The sequence below is a fragment of the Triturus cristatus genome, chromosome 4_1 (assembly GCF_964204655.1).
Source record: "Triturus cristatus chromosome 4_1, aTriCri1.1, whole genome shotgun sequence".
Classification (NCBI taxonomy): domain Eukaryota; kingdom Metazoa; phylum Chordata; class Amphibia; order Caudata; family Salamandridae; genus Triturus; species Triturus cristatus.
The window spans coordinates 1230248351-1230266019 of NC_140585.1; positions in this window are offsets into that span (position 1 = coordinate 1230248351).

The window sequence follows — 17669 nt, forward strand, 5'->3', positions numbered from 1 at the left end:
GATACAGGTGAGCTACACTGGTGGGACACTTAGTATTGGAAATACATACTGGATACAGGTGAGCTACACTAGTGGGGCACTTGGTATTGGAAATACATACAGGTGAGCTACACTTAGTATTGGAAATACATACTGGATACAGGTGTGGGACACTTAGTATTGGAAATACATACAGGTGAGCCACACTGGTGGGACACTTAGTATTGGAAATACATACTGGATACAGGTGAGCTACACTAGTGGGACACTTAGTATTGAAAATACATACTGAATACAGGTGAGCTACACTTAGTATTGGAAATACATACAGGTGAGCCACACTGGTGGGATACAGGTGAGCTACACTAGTGGGACACTTAGTATTGGAAATACATACAGGTGTGGGACACTTAGTATTGGAAATACATACTGGATACAGGTGAGTTACACTAGTGGGACACTTTTAGTATTGGAAATACATACTGGATACAGGTGAGATACACTAGTGGGACACTTAGGCTTGGAAATACATACTGAATACAGGTGAGCTACACTAGTGGGACACTTAGTATTGGAAATACATACAGGTGTGGGACACTTAGTATTGGAAATACATACTGGATACAGGTGAGATACACTAGTGGGACACTTAGGCTTGGAAATACATACTGGATACAGGTGAGATACACTAGTGGGACACTTAGTATTGAAAATACATACAGGTGAGATACACTAGTGGGGCACTTAGTATTGGAAATACATACTGGATACAGGTGAGCTACACTAGTGTGACACTTAGTATTGGAAATACATACAGGTGGGATACAGGTGAGCTACACTAGTGGGACACTTAGCATTGGAAATACATACAGGTGTGGGACACTTAGTATTGGAAATACATACTGGATACAGGTGAGCTACACTAGTGTGACACTTAGTATTGGAAATACATACTGGATACAGGTGTGGGACACTTAGTATTGGAAATACATACTGAATACAGGTGAGCTACACTAGTGGGACACTTAGTATTGGAAATACATACTGGATACAGGTGAGATACACTAGTGGGACACTTAGTATTGGAAATACATACTGGATACAGGTGAGATACACTAGTGGGACACTTAGGCTTGGAAATACATACTGGATACAGGTGAGCTACACTAGTGGGACACTTTGTATTGGAAATACATACTGGATACAGGTGAGCTACACTAGTGGGACACTTAGGCTTGGAAATACATACTGGATACAGGTGAGCTACACTTAGTATTGGAAATACATACTGGCTACAGGTGAGATACACTAGTGGGGCACTTAGTATTGGAAATACATACTGGATACAGGTGAGCTACACTAGTGGGACACTTAGCATTGGAAATACATACAGGTGTGGGACACTTAGTATTGAAAATACATACTGAATACAGGTGAGCTACACTTAGTATTGAAAATACATACAGGTGTGGGACACTTAGTATTGGAAATACATACAGGTGAGCTACACTGGTGGGACACTTAGTATTGGAAATACATACTGGATACAGGTGAGCTACACCTAGTATTGGAAATACATACTGGATACAGGTGAGATACACTAGTGGGACACTTAGTATTGAAAATACATACTGAATACAGGTGAGCTACACTTAGTATTAGAAATACATACAGGTGAGCTACGCCAGTGGGACACTTAGTATTGGAAATACATACTGAATACAGGTGAGCTACACTTAGTATTGGAAATACATACTGGATACAGGTGAGCTACACTAGTGGGGCACTTAGTATTGGAAATACATACTGGATACAGGTGAGATACACTAGTGGGACACTTAGTATTGGAAATACATACAGGTGAGCTACACTAGTGGGACACTTAGTATTGAAAATACATACAGGTGAGATACACTAGTGGGGCACTTAGTATTGGAAATACATACTGGATACAGGTGAGCTACACTAGTGTGACACTTAGTCTTGGAAATACATACTGGATACAGGTGAGCTACACTAGTGGGACACTTTTAGTATTGGAAATACATACTGGATACAGGTGAGATACACTAGTGGGACACTTAGTATTGGAAATACATACTGGCTACAGGTGAGATACACTAGTGGGGCACTTAGTATTGGAAATACATACAGGTGGGATACAGGTGAGCTACACCTAGTATTGGAAATACATACTGGCTACAGGTGAGGGACACTTAGTATTGAAAATACATACTGGATACAGGTGAGCTACACTAGTGGGACACTTAGTATTGAAAATACATACTGGATACAGGTGAGCTACACTTAGTATTGGAAATACATACTGGATACAGGTGAGCTACACTAGTGGGACACTTAGGCTTGGAAATACATACAGGTGAGCTACACTAGTGTGACACTTAGTATTGGAAATACATACTGGATACAGGTGAGATACACTAGTGGGACACTTAGGCTTGGAAATACATACTGGATACAGGTGAGCTACACTAGTGGGACACTTTTAGTATTGGAAATACATACTGGATACAGGTGAGATACACTAGTGGGACACTTAGTATTGAAAATACATACAGGTGAGCCACACTGGTGGGACACTTAGTATTGGAAATACATACTGGCTACAGGTGAGCTACACTGGTGGGACACTTAGTATTGGAAATACATACTGGATACAGGTGAGCTACACTGGTGGGACACTTAGTATTGGAAATACATACTGGATACAGGTGAGCTACACTGGTGGGATACAGGTGAGCTACACTAGTGGGACACTTAGTATTGGAAATACATACTGGATACAGGTGAGCTACACTAGTGGGACACTTTTAGTATTGGAAATACATACTGGATACAGGTGAGCTACACTAGTGGGACACTTAGCATTGGAAATACATACAGGTGTGGGACACTTAGTATTGGAAATACATACTGGATACAGGTGAGCTACACCTAGTATTGGAAATACATACTGGATACAGGTGAGCTACACCTAGTATTGGAAATACATACTGGATACAGGTGAGCCACACTGGTGGGACACTTAGTATTGGAAATACATACTGGCTACAGGTGAGCTACACTAGTGGGACACTTAGTATTGGAAATACATACTGGATACAGGTGAGCTACACTAGTGGGACACTTAGTATTGGAAATACATACTGGCTACAGGTGAGATACACTAGTGGGGCACTTAGTATTGGAAATACATACTGGCTACAGGTGAGCTACACTAGTGGGGCACTTAGTATTGGAAATACATACTGGCTACAGGTGAGCTACACTAGTGGGGCACTTAGTATTGAAAATACATACTGGATACAGGTGAGCTACACTTAGTATTGGAAATACATACTGGCTACAGGTGAGGGACACTTAGTATTGAAAATACATACTGGATACAGGTGAGCTACACTAGTGGGACACTTAGTATTGAAAATACATACTGGATACAGGTGAGCTACACTTAGTATTGGAAATACATACTGGATACAGGTGAGCTACACTAGTGGGACACTTAGGCTTGGAAATACATACAGGTGAGCTACACTAGTGGGACACTTAGTATTGAAAATACATACTGGATACAGGTGAGCTACACTAGTGTGACACTTAGTATTGAAAATACATACTGGATACAGGTGAGCTACACTAGTGGGACACTTAGGCTTGGAAATACATACTGAATACAGGTGAGCTACACTAGTGGGACACTTAGTATTGAAAATACATACTGAATACAGGTGAGCTACACTTAGTATTGGAAATACATACTGGATACAGGTGAGCTACACCTAGTATTGGAAATACATACTGGATACAGGTGAGCTACACTGGTGGGACACTTAGTATTGGAAATACATACTGGCTACACTAGTGGGGCACTTAGTATTGGAAATACATACTGGATACAGGTGAGATACACTAGTGGGGCACTTAGTATTGGAAATACATACTGGATACAGGTGAGCTACACCTAGTATTGGAAATACATACTGGATACAGGTGTGGGACACTTAGTATTGGAAATACATACTGGATACAGGTGAGCTACACTAGTGGGACACTTAGTATTGGAAATACATACTGGATACAGGTGAGCTACACTGGTGGGACACTTAGTATTGGAAATACATACTGGCTACACTAGTGGGGCACTTAGTATTGGAAATACATACTGGATACAGGTGAGATACACTAGTGGGGCACTTAGTATTGGAAATACATACTGGATACAGGTGAGCTACACCTAGTATTGGAAATACATACTGGATACAGGTGTGGGACACTTAGTATTGGAAATACATACTGGATACAGGTGAGCTACACTAGTGGGACACTTAGTATTGGAAATACATACTGAATACAGGTGTGGGACACTTAGTATTGGAAATACATACTGAATACAGGTGAGCTACACTAGTGGGACACTTAGTATTGGAAATACATACTGGATACAGGTGAGATACACTAGTGGGACACTTAGTATTGGAAATACATACTGGATACAGGTGAGCTACACTAGTGGGGCACTTAGTATTGGAAATACATACTGGATACAGGTGTGGGACACTTAGTATTGGAAATACATACTGGATACAGGTGAGCTACACTGGTGGGACACTTAGTATTGGAAATACATACTGGATACAGGTGAGCTACACTAGTGGGGCACTTGGTATTGGAAATACATACAGGTGAGCTACACTTAGTATTGGAAATACATACTGGATACAGGTGTGGGACACTTAGTATTGGAAATACATACAGGTGAGCCACACTGGTGGGACACTTAGTATTGGAAATACATACTGGATACAGGTGAGCTACACTAGTGGGACACTTAGTATTGAAAATACATACTGAATACAGGTGAGCTACACTTAGTATTGGAAATACATACAGGTGAGCCACACTGGTGGGATACAGGTGAGCTACACTAGTGGGACACTTAGTATTGGAAATACATACAGGTGTGGGACACTTAGTATTGGAAATACATACTGGATACAGGTGAGTTACACTAGTGGGACACTTTTAGTATTGGAAATACATACTGGATACAGGTGAGATACACTAGTGGGACACTTAGGCTTGGAAATACATACTGAATACAGGTGAGCTACACTAGTGGGACACTTAGTATTGGAAATACATACAGGTGTGGGACACTTAGTATTGGAAATACATACTGGATACAGGTGAGATACACTAGTGGGACACTTAGGCTTGGAAATACATACTGGATACAGGTGAGATACACTAGTGGGACACTTAGTATTGAAAATACATACAGGTGAGATACACTAGTGGGGCACTTAGTATTGGAAATACATACTGGATACAGGTGAGCTACACTAGTGTGACACTTAGTATTGGAAATACATACAGGTGGGATACAGGTGAGCTACACTAGTGGGACACTTAGCATTGGAAATACATACAGGTGTGGGACACTTAGTATTGGAAATACATACTGGATACAGGTGAGCTACACTAGTGTGACACTTAGTATTGGAAATACATACTGGATACAGGTGTGGGACACTTAGTATTGGAAATACATACTGAATACAGGTGAGCTACACTAGTGGGACACTTAGTATTGGAAATACATACTGGATACAGGTGAGATACACTAGTGGGACACTTAGTATTGGAAATACATACTGGATACAGGTGAGATACACTAGTGGGACACTTAGGCTTGGAAATACATACTGGATACAGGTGAGCTACACTAGTGGGACACTTTGTATTGGAAATACATACTGGATACAGGTGAGCTACACTAGTGGGACACTTAGGCTTGGAAATACATACTGGATACAGGTGAGCTACACTTAGTATTGGAAATACATACTGGCTACAGGTGAGATACACTAGTGGGGCACTTAGTATTGGAAATACATACTGGCTACAGGTGAGATACACTAGTGTGACACTTAGTATTGGAAATACATACTGGATACAGGTGAGCTACACTAGTGGGACACTTAGCATTGGAAATACATACAGGTGTGGGACACTTAGTATTGAAAATACATACTGAATACAGGTGAGCTACACTTAGTATTGAAAATACATACAGGTGTGGGACACTTAGTATTGGAAATACATACAGGTGAGCTACACTGGTGGGACACTTAGTATTGGAAATACATACTGGATACAGGTGAGCTACACCTAGTATTGGAAATACATACTGGATACAGGTGAGATACACTAGTGGGACACTTAGTATTGAAAATACATACTGAATACAGGTGAGCTACACTTAGTATTAGAAATACATACAGGTGAGCTACGCCAGTGGGACACTTAGTATTGGAAATACATACTGGATACAGGTGAGCTACACTTAGTATTGGAAATACATACTGGATACAGGTGAGCTACACTAGTGGGACACTTAGTATTGAAAATACATACTGGATACAGGTGAGCTACACTAGTGGGACACTTAGTATTGGAAATACATACTGGCTACAGGTGAGCTACACTAGTGGGACACTTTGTATTGGAAATACATACTAGCTACACTAGTGGGACACTTTTAGTATTGGAAATACATACTGGATACAGGTGTGGGACACTTAGTATTGGAAATACATACTGGATACAGGTGAGCTACACTGGTGGGACACTTAGTATTGGAAATACATACTGGATACAGGTGAGCTACACTGGTGGGATACAGGTGAGCTACACTAGTGGGACACTTAGTATTGAAAATACATACAGGTGAGATACACTAGTGGGGCACTTAGTATTGGAAATACATACTGGATACAGGTGAGCTACACTGGTGGGACACTTAGTATTGGAAATACATACTGGATACAGGTGAACTACACTTAGTATTGGAAATACATACTGGATACAGGTGAGCTACACTAGTGGGACACTTAGTATTGAAAATACATACTGGATACAGGTGAGCTACACTAGTGGGACACTTAGTATTGGAAATACATACTGGCTACAGGTGAGATACACTAGTGGGGCACTTAGTATTGGAAATACATACTGGCTACAGGTGAGCTACACTAGTGGGGCACTTAGTATTGGAAATACATACTGGCTACAGGTGAGATACACTAGTGGGAAACTTAGTATTGGAAATACATACTGGCTACAGGTGAGCTACACTTAGTATTGGAAATACATACAGGTGAGCCACACTAGTGGGACACTTAGTATTGGAAATACATACAGGTGAGCTACACTGGTGGGATACAGGTGAGCTACACTAGTGGGACACTTAGTATTGGAAATACATACTGGATACAGGTGAGCTACACTAGTGGGACACTTAGTATTGAAAATACATACTGGATACAGGTGAGCTACACTAGTGGGACACTTTTAGTATTGGAAATACATACTGGATACAGGTGAGATACACTAGTGGGACACTTAGGCTTGGAAATACATACTGAATACAGGTGAGCTACACTAGTGGGACACTTAGCATTGGAAATACATACAGGTGTGGGACACTTTGTATTGGAAATACATACTGGATACAGGTGAGCTACACTGGTGGGACACTTAGTATTGGAAATACATACAGGTGTGGGACACTTAGTATTGGAAATACATACAGGTGAGCTACACTAGTGTGACACTTAGTATTGGAAATACATACAGGTGAGCCACACTGGTGGGACACTTAGTATTGGAAATACATACAGGTGAGCCACACTGGTGGGACACTTAGTATTGGAAATACATACTGGATACAGGTGAGCTACACTAGTGGGACACTTAGTATTGAAAATACATACTGAATACAGGTGAGCTACACTTAGTATTGGAAATACATACAGGTGAGCTACACTGGTGGGATACAGGTGAGCTACACTAGTGGGACACTTAGTATTGAAAATACATACTGAATACAGGTGAGCTACACTTAGTATTGGAAATACATACAGGTGAGCCACACTAGTGGGACACTTAGTATTGGAAATACATACTGGATACAGGTGAGCCACACTGGTGGGACACTTAGTATTGGAAATACATACTGGATACAGGTGAGCTACACTAGTGGGACACTTAGTATTGGAAATACATACTGGATACAGGTGAGCTACACTGGTGGGACACTTAGTATTGGAAATACATACTGGATACAGGTGAGCTACACTAGTGGGACACTTAGTATTGGAAATACATACTGGCTACAGGTGAGATACACTAGTGGGGCACTTAGTATTGGAAATACATACTGGATACAGGTGAGCTACACTTAGTATTGGAAATACATACTGGATACAGGTGAGCTACACCTAGTATTGGAAATACATACTGGATACAGGTGAGCTACACTGGTGGGACACTTAGTATTGGAAATACATACTGGATACAGGTGAGCTACACCTAGTATTGGAAATACATACTGGATACAGGTGTGGGACACTTAGTATTGGAAATACATACAGGTGAGCTACACTGGTGGGATACAGGTGAGCTACACTAGTGGGACACTTAGTATTGGAAATACATACTGGATACAGGTGAGCTACACTAGTGTGACACTTAGTATTGGAAATACATACTGGATACAGGTGTGGGACACTTAGTATTGGAAATACATACTGAATACAGGTGTGGGACACTTAGTATTGGAAATACATACTGGATACAGGTGAGCTACACTAGTGGGACACTTAGGCTTGGAAATACATACTGGATACAGGTGAGCTACACTTAGTATTGGAAATACATACAGGTGAGCCACACTAGTGGGACACTTAGTATTGGAAATACATACAGGTGAGCTACACTGGTGGGACACTTAGTATTGGAAATACATACTGGATACAGGTGAGCTACACCAGTGGGACACTTAGTATTGGAAATACATACTGGCTACAGGTGAGATACACTAGTGGGGCACTTAGTATTGGAAATACATACTGGCTACAGGTGAGCTACACTAGTGGGGCACTTAGTATTGGAAATACATACTGGCTACAGGTGAGCTACACTAGTGGGGCACTTAGTATTGAAAATACATACTGGATACAGGTGAGCTACACTTAGTATTGGAAATACATACTGGCTACAGGTGAGGGACACTTAGTATTGAAAATACATACTGGATACAGGTGAGCTACACTAGTGGGACACTTAGTATTGAAAATACATACTGGATACAGGTGAGCTACACTTAGTATTGGAAATACATACTGGATACAGGTGAGCTACACTAGTGGGACACTTAGGCTTGGAAATACATACAGGTGAGCTACACTAGTGGGACACTTAGTATTGAAAATACATACTGGATACAGGTGAGCTACACTAGTGTGACACTTAGTATTGAAAATACATACTGGATACAGGTGAGCTACACTAGTGGGACACTTAGGCTTGGAAATACATACTGAATACAGGTGAGCTACACTAGTGGGACACTTAGTATTGAAAAAACATACTGAATACAGGTGAGCTACACTTAGTATTGGAAATACATACTGGATACAGGTGAGCTACACCTAGTATTGGAAATACATACTGGATACAGGTGAGCTACACTGGTGGGACACTTAGTATTGGAAATACATACTGGCTACACTAGTGGGGCACTTAGTATTGGAAATACATACTGGATACAGGTGAGATACACTAGTGGGGCACTTAGTATTGGAAATACATACTGGATACAGGTGAGCTACACCTAGTATTGGAAATACATACTGGATACAGGTGTGGGACACTTAGTATTGGAAATACATACTGGATACAGGTGAGCTACACTAGTGGGACACTTAGTATTGGAAATACATACTGGATACAGGTGAGCTACACTAGTGGGACACTTAGTATTGGAAATACATACTGGATACAGGTGAGCTACACTAGTGGGGCACTTAGTATTGGAAATACATACTGGATACAGGTGTGGGACACTTAGTATTGGAAATACATACTGGATACAGGTGAGCTACACTGGTGGGACACTTAGTATTGGAAATACATACTGGATACAGGTGAGCTACACTAGTGGGGCACTTGGTATTGGAAATACATACAGGTGAGCTACACTTAGTATTGGAAATACATACTGGATACAGGTGTGGGACACTTAGTATTGGAAATACATACAGGTGAGCCACACTGGTGGGACACTTAGTATTGGAAATACATACTGGATACAGGTGAGCTACACTAGTGGGACACTTAGTATTGAAAATACATACTGAATACAGGTGAGCTACACTTAGTATTGGAAATACATACAGGTGAGCCACACTAGTGGGACACTTAGTATTGGAAATACATACAGGTGTGGGACACTTAGTATTGGAAATACATACTGGATACAGGTGAGTTACACTAGTGGGACACTTTTAGTATTGGAAATACATACTGGATACAGGTGAGATACACTAGTGGGACACTTAGTATTGAAAATACATACAGGTGAGATACACTAGTGGGGCACTTAGTATTGGAAATACATACTGGATACAGGTGAGCTACACTAGTGGGACACTTAGTATTGGAAATACATACTGGATACAGGTGAGCTACACTTAGTATTGGAAATACATACAGGTGAGCCACACTGGTGGGACACTTAGTATTGGAAATACATACTGGCTACAGGTGAGCTACACTAGTGTGACACTTAGTATTGGAAATACATACAGGTGGGATACAGGTGAGCTACACTAGTGGGACACTTAGCATTGGAAATACATACAGGTGTGGGACACTTAGTATTGGAAATACATACTGGATACAGGTGAGCTACACTAGTGTGACACTTAGTATTGGAAATACATACTGGATACAGGTGTGGGACACTTAGTATTGGAAATACATACTGAATACAGGTGTGGGACACTTAGTATTGGAAATACATACTGAATACAGGTGAGCTACACTAGTGGGACACTTAGTATTGGAAATACATACTGGATACAGGTGAGATACACTAGTGGGACACTTAGTATTGGAAATACATACTGGATACAGGTGAGATACACTAGTGGGACACTTAGGCTTGGAAATACATACTGGATACAGGTGAGCTACACTAGTGGGACACTTTGTATTGGAAATACATACTGGATACAGGTGAGCTACACTAGTGGGACACTTAGGCTTGGAAATACATACTGGATACAGGTGAGCTACACTTAGTATTGGAAATACATACTGGCTACAGGTGAGATACACTAGTGGGGCACTTAGTATTGGAAATACATACTGGCTACAGGTGAGATACACTAGTGTGACACTTAGTATTGGAAATACATACTGGATACAGGTGAGCTACACTAGTGGGACACTTAGCATTGGAAATACATACAGGTGTGGGACACTTAGTATTGAAAATACATACTGAATACAGGTGAGCTACACTTAGTATTGAAAATACATACTGGATACAGGTGTGGGACACTTAGTATTGGAAATACATACAGGTGAGCTACACTGGTGGGACACTTAGTATTGGAAATACATACTGGATACAGGTGAGCTACACCTAGTATTGGAAATACATACTGGATACAGGTGTGGGACACTTAGTATTGGAAATACATACAGGTGAGCTACACTGGTGGGACACTTAGTATTGGAAATACATACTGGATACAGGTGAGCTACACCTAGTATTGGAAATACATACTGGATACAGGTGAGATACACTAGTGGGACACTTAGTATTGAAAATACATACTGAATACAGGTGAGCTACACTTAGTATTAGAAATACATACAGGTGAGCTACGCCAGTGGGACACTTAGTATTGGAAATACATACTGGATACAGGTGAGCTACACTTAGTATTGGAAATACATACTGGATACAGGTGAGCTACACTAGTGGGACACTTAGTATTGAAAATACATACTGGATACAGGTGAGCTACACTAGTGGGACACTTAGTATTGGAAATACATACTGGCTACAGGTGAGCTACACTAGTGGGACACTTTGTATTGGAAATACATACTAGCTACACTAGTGGGACACTTTTAGTATTGGAAATACATACTGGATACAGGTGTGGGACACTTAGTATTGGAAATACATACTGGATACAGGTGAGCTACACTGGTGGGACACTTAGTATTGGAAATACATACTGGATACAGGTGAGCTACACTGGTGGGATACAGGTGAGCTACACTAGTGGGACACTTAGTATTGAAAATACATACAGGTGAGATACACTAGTGGGGCACTTAGTATTGGAAATACATACTGGATACAGGTGAGCTACACTGGTGGGACACTTAGTATTGGAAATACATACTGGATACAGGTGAACTACACTTAGTATTGGAAATACATACTGGATACAGGTGAGCTACACTAGTGGGACACTTAGTATTGAAAATACATACTGGATACAGGTGAGCTACACTAGTGGGACACTTAGTATTGGAAATACATACTGGATACAGGTGAGATACACTAGTGGGACACTTAGGCTTGGAAATACATACTGAATACAGGTGAGCTACACTAGTGGGACACTTAGTATTGGAAATACATACTGGCTACAGGTGAGATACACTAGTGGGGCACTTAGTATTGGAAATACATACTGGCTACAGGTGAGCTACACTAGTGGGGCACTTAGTATTGGAAATACATACTGGCTACAGGTGAGATACACTAGTGGGAAACTTAGTATTGGAAATACATACTGAATACAGGTGAGCTACACTTAGTATTGGAAATACATACAGGTGAGCCACACTAGTGGGACACTTAGTATTGGAAATACATACAGGTGAGCTACACTGGTGGGACACTTAGTATTGGAAATACATACTGGATACAGGTGAGCTACACCTAGTATTGGAAATACATACTGGATACAGGTGTGGGACACTTAGTATTGGAAATACATACAGGTGAGCTACACTGGTGGGATACAGGTGAGCTACACTAGTGGGACACTTAGTATTGGAAATACATACTGGATACAGGTGAGCTACACTAGTGGGACACTTAGTATTGAAAATACATACTGGATACAGGTGAGCTACACTAGTGGGACACTTTTAGTATTGGAAATACATACTGGATACAGGTGAGATACACTAGTGGGACACTTAGGCTTGGAAATACATACTGAATACAGGTGAGCTACACTAGTGGGACACTTAGCATTGGAAATACATACAGGTGTGGGACACTTTGTATTGGAAATACATACTGGATACAGGTGAGCTACACTGGTGGGACACTTAGTATTGGAAATACATACAGGTGTGGGACACTTAGTATTGGAAATACATACAGGTGAGCTACACTAGTGTGACACTTAGTATTGGAAATACATACAGGTGAGCCACACTGGTGGGACACTTAGTATTGGAAATACATACAGGTGAGCCACACTGGTGGGACACTTAGTATTGGAAATACATACTGGATACAGGTGAGCTACACTAGTGGGACACTTAGTATTGAAAATACATACTGAATACAGGTGAGCTACACTTAGTATTGGAAATACATACAGGTGAGCTACACTGGTGGGATACAGGTGAGCTACACTAGTGGGACACTTAGTATTGAAAATACATACTGAATACAGGTGAGCTACACTTAGTATTGGAAATACATACAGGTGAGCCACACTAGTGGGACACTTAGTATTGGAAATACATACAGGTGAGCTACACTGGTGGGACACTTAGTATTGGAAATACATACTGGATACAGGTGAGCTACACTAGTGGGACACTTAGTATTGGAAATACATACTGGCTACAGGTGAGCTACACTTAGTATTGGAAATACATACAGGTGAGCCACACTAGTGGGACACTTAGTATTGGAAATACATACAGGTGAGCTACACTGGTGGGACACTTAGTATTGGAAATACATACTGGATACAGGTGAGCTACACCTAGTATTGGAAATACATACTGGATACAGGTGTGGGACACTTAGTATTGGAAATACATACAGGTGAGCTACACTGGTGGGATACAGGTGAGCTACACTAGTGGGACACTTAGTATTGGAAATACATACTGGATACAGGTGAGCTACACTAGTGGGACACTTAGTATTGAAAATACATACTGGATACAGGTGAGCTACACTAGTGGGACACTTTTAGTATTGGAAATACATACTGGATACAGGTGAGATACACTAGTGGGACACTTAGGCTTGGAAATACATACTGAATACAGGTGAGCTACACTAGTGGGACACTTAGCATTGGAAATACATACAGGTGTGGGACACTTTGTATTGGAAATACATACTGGATACAGGTGAGCTACACTGGTGGGACACTTAGTATTGGAAATACATACAGGTGTGGGACACTTAGTATTGGAAATACATACAGGTGAGCTACACTAGTGTGACACTTAGTATTGGAAATACATACAGGTGAGCCACACTGGTGGGACACTTAGTATTGGAAATACATACAGGTGAGCCACACTGGTGGGACACTTAGTATTGGAAATACATACTGGATACAGGTGAGCTACACTAGTGGGACACTTAGTATTGAAAATACATACTGAATACAGGTGAGCTACACTTAGTATTGGAAATACATACAGGTGAGCTACACTGGTGGGATACAGGTGAGCTACACTAGTGGGACACTTAGTATTGAAAATACATACTGAATACAGGTGAGCTACACTTAGTATTGGAAATACATACAGGTGAGCCACACTAGTGGGACACTTAGTATTGGAAATACATACTGGATACAGGTGAGCCACACTGGTGGGACACTTAGTATTGGAAATACATACTGGATACAGGTGAGCTACACTAGTGGGACACTTAGTATTGGAAATACATACTGGATACAGGTGAGCTACACTGGTGGGACACTTAGTATTGGAAATACATACTGGATACAGGTGAGCTACACTAGTGGGACACTTAGTATTGGAAATACATACTGGCTACAGGTGAGATACACTAGTGGGGCACTTAGTATTGGAAATACATACTGGCTACAGGTGAGCTACACTAGTGGGGCACTTAGTATTGGAAATACATACTGGCTACAGGTGAGCTACACTAGTGGGACACTTAGTATTGAAAATACATACTGGATACAGGTGAGCTACACTTAGTATTGGAAATACATACTGGCTACAGGTGAGGGACACTTAGTATTGAAAATACATACTGGATACAGGTGAGCTACACTAGTGGGACACTTAGTATTGAAAATACATACTGGATACAGGTGAGCTACACTTAGTATTGGAAATACATACTGGATACAGGTGAGCTACACTAGTGGGACACTTAGGCTTGGAAATACATACAGGTGAGCTACACTAGTGGGACACTTAGTATTGAAAATACATACTGGATACAGGTGAGCTACACTAGTGTGACACTTAGTATTGAAAATACATACTGGATACAGGTGAGCTACACTAGTGGGACACTTAGGCTTGGAAATACATACTGAATACAGGTGAGCTACACTAGTGGGACACTTAGTATTGAAAATACATACTGAATACAGGTGAGTTACACTTAGTATTGGAAATACATACTGGATACAGGTGAGCTACACCTAGTATTGGAAATACATACTGGATACAGGTGAGCTACACTGGTGGGACACTTAGTATTGGAAATACATACTGGATACAGGTGAGCTACACCTAGTATTGGAAATACATACTGGATACAGGTGTGGGACACTTAGTATTGGAAATACATACAGGTGAGCTACACTGGTGGGATACAGGTGAGCTACACTAGTGGGACACTTAGTATTGGAAATACATACTGGATACAGGTGAGCTACACTAGTGTGACACTTAGTATTGGAAATACATACTGGATACAGGTGTGGGACACTTAGTATTGGAAATACATACTGAATACAGGTGTGGGACACTTAGTATTGGAAATACATACTGGATACAGGTGAGCTACACTAGTGGGACACTTAGGCTTGGAAATACATACTGGATACAGGTGAGCTACACTTAGTATTGGAAATACATACAGGTGAGCCACACTAGTGGGACACTTAGTATTGGAAATACATACAGGTGAGCTACACTGGTGGGACACTTAGTATTGGAAATACATACTGGATACAGGTGAGCTACACTAGTGGGACACTTAGTATTGGAAATACATACTGGCTACAGGTGAGATACACTAGTGGGGCACTTAGTATTGGAAATACATACTGGCTACAGGTGAGCTACACTAGTGGGGCACTTAGTATTGGAAATACATACTGGCTACAGGTGAGCTACACTAGTGGGGCACTTAGTATTGAAAATACATACTGGATACAGGTGAGCTACACTTAGTATTGGAAATACATACTGGCTACAGGTGAGGGACACTTAGTATTGAAAATACATACTGGATACAGGTGAGCTACACTAGTGGGACACTTAGTATTGAAAATACATACTGGATACAGGTGAGCTACACTTAGTATTGGAAATACATACTGGATACAGGTGAGCTACACTAGTGGGACACTTAGGCTTGGAAATACATACAGGTGAGCTACACTAGTGGGACACTTAGTATTGAAAATACATACTGGATACAGGTGAGCTACACTAGTGTGACACTTAGTATTGAAAATACATACTGGATACAGGTGAGCTACACTAGTGGGACACTTAGGCTTGGAAATACATACTGAATACAGGTGAGCTACACTAGTGGGACACTTAGTATTGAAAAAACATACTGAATACAGGTGAGCTACACTTAGTATTGGAAATACATACTGGATACAGGTGAGCTACACCTAGTATTGGAAATACATACTGGATACAGGTGAGCTACACTGGTGGGACACTTAGTATTGGAAATACATACTGGCTACACTAGTGGGGCACTTAGTATTGGAAATACATACTGGATACAGGTGAGATACACTAGTGGGGCACTTAGTATTGGAAATACATACTGGATACAGGTGAGCTACACCTAGTATTGGAAATACATACTGGATACAGGTGTGGGACACTTAGTATTGGAAATACATACTGGATACAGGTGAGCTACACTAGTGGGACACTTAGTATTGGAAATACATACTGGATACAGGTGAGCTACACTAGTGGGACACTTAGTATTGGAAATACATACTGGATACAGGTGAGCTACACTAGTGGGGCACTTAGTATTGGAAATACATACTGGATACAGGTGTGGGACACTTAGTATTGGAAATACATACTGGATACAGGTGAGCTACACTGGTGGGACACTTAGTATTGGAAATACATACTGGATACAGGTGAGCTACACTAGTGGGGCACTTGGTATTGGAAATACATACAGGTGAGCTACACTTAGTATTGGAAATACATACTGGATACAGGTGTGGGACACTTAGTATTGGAAATACATACAGGTGAGCCACACTGGTGGGACACTTAGTATTGGAAATACATACTGGATACAGGTGAGCTACACTAGTGGGACACTTAGTATTGAAAATACATACTGAATACAGGTGAGCTACACTTAGTATTGGAAATACATACAGGTGAGCCACACTGGTGGGATACAGGTGAGCTACACTAGTGGGACACTTAGTATTGGAAATACATACAGGTGTGGGACACTTAGTATTGGAAATACATACTGGATACAGGTGAGTTACACTAGTGGGACACTTTTAGTATTGGAAATACATACTGGATACAGGTGA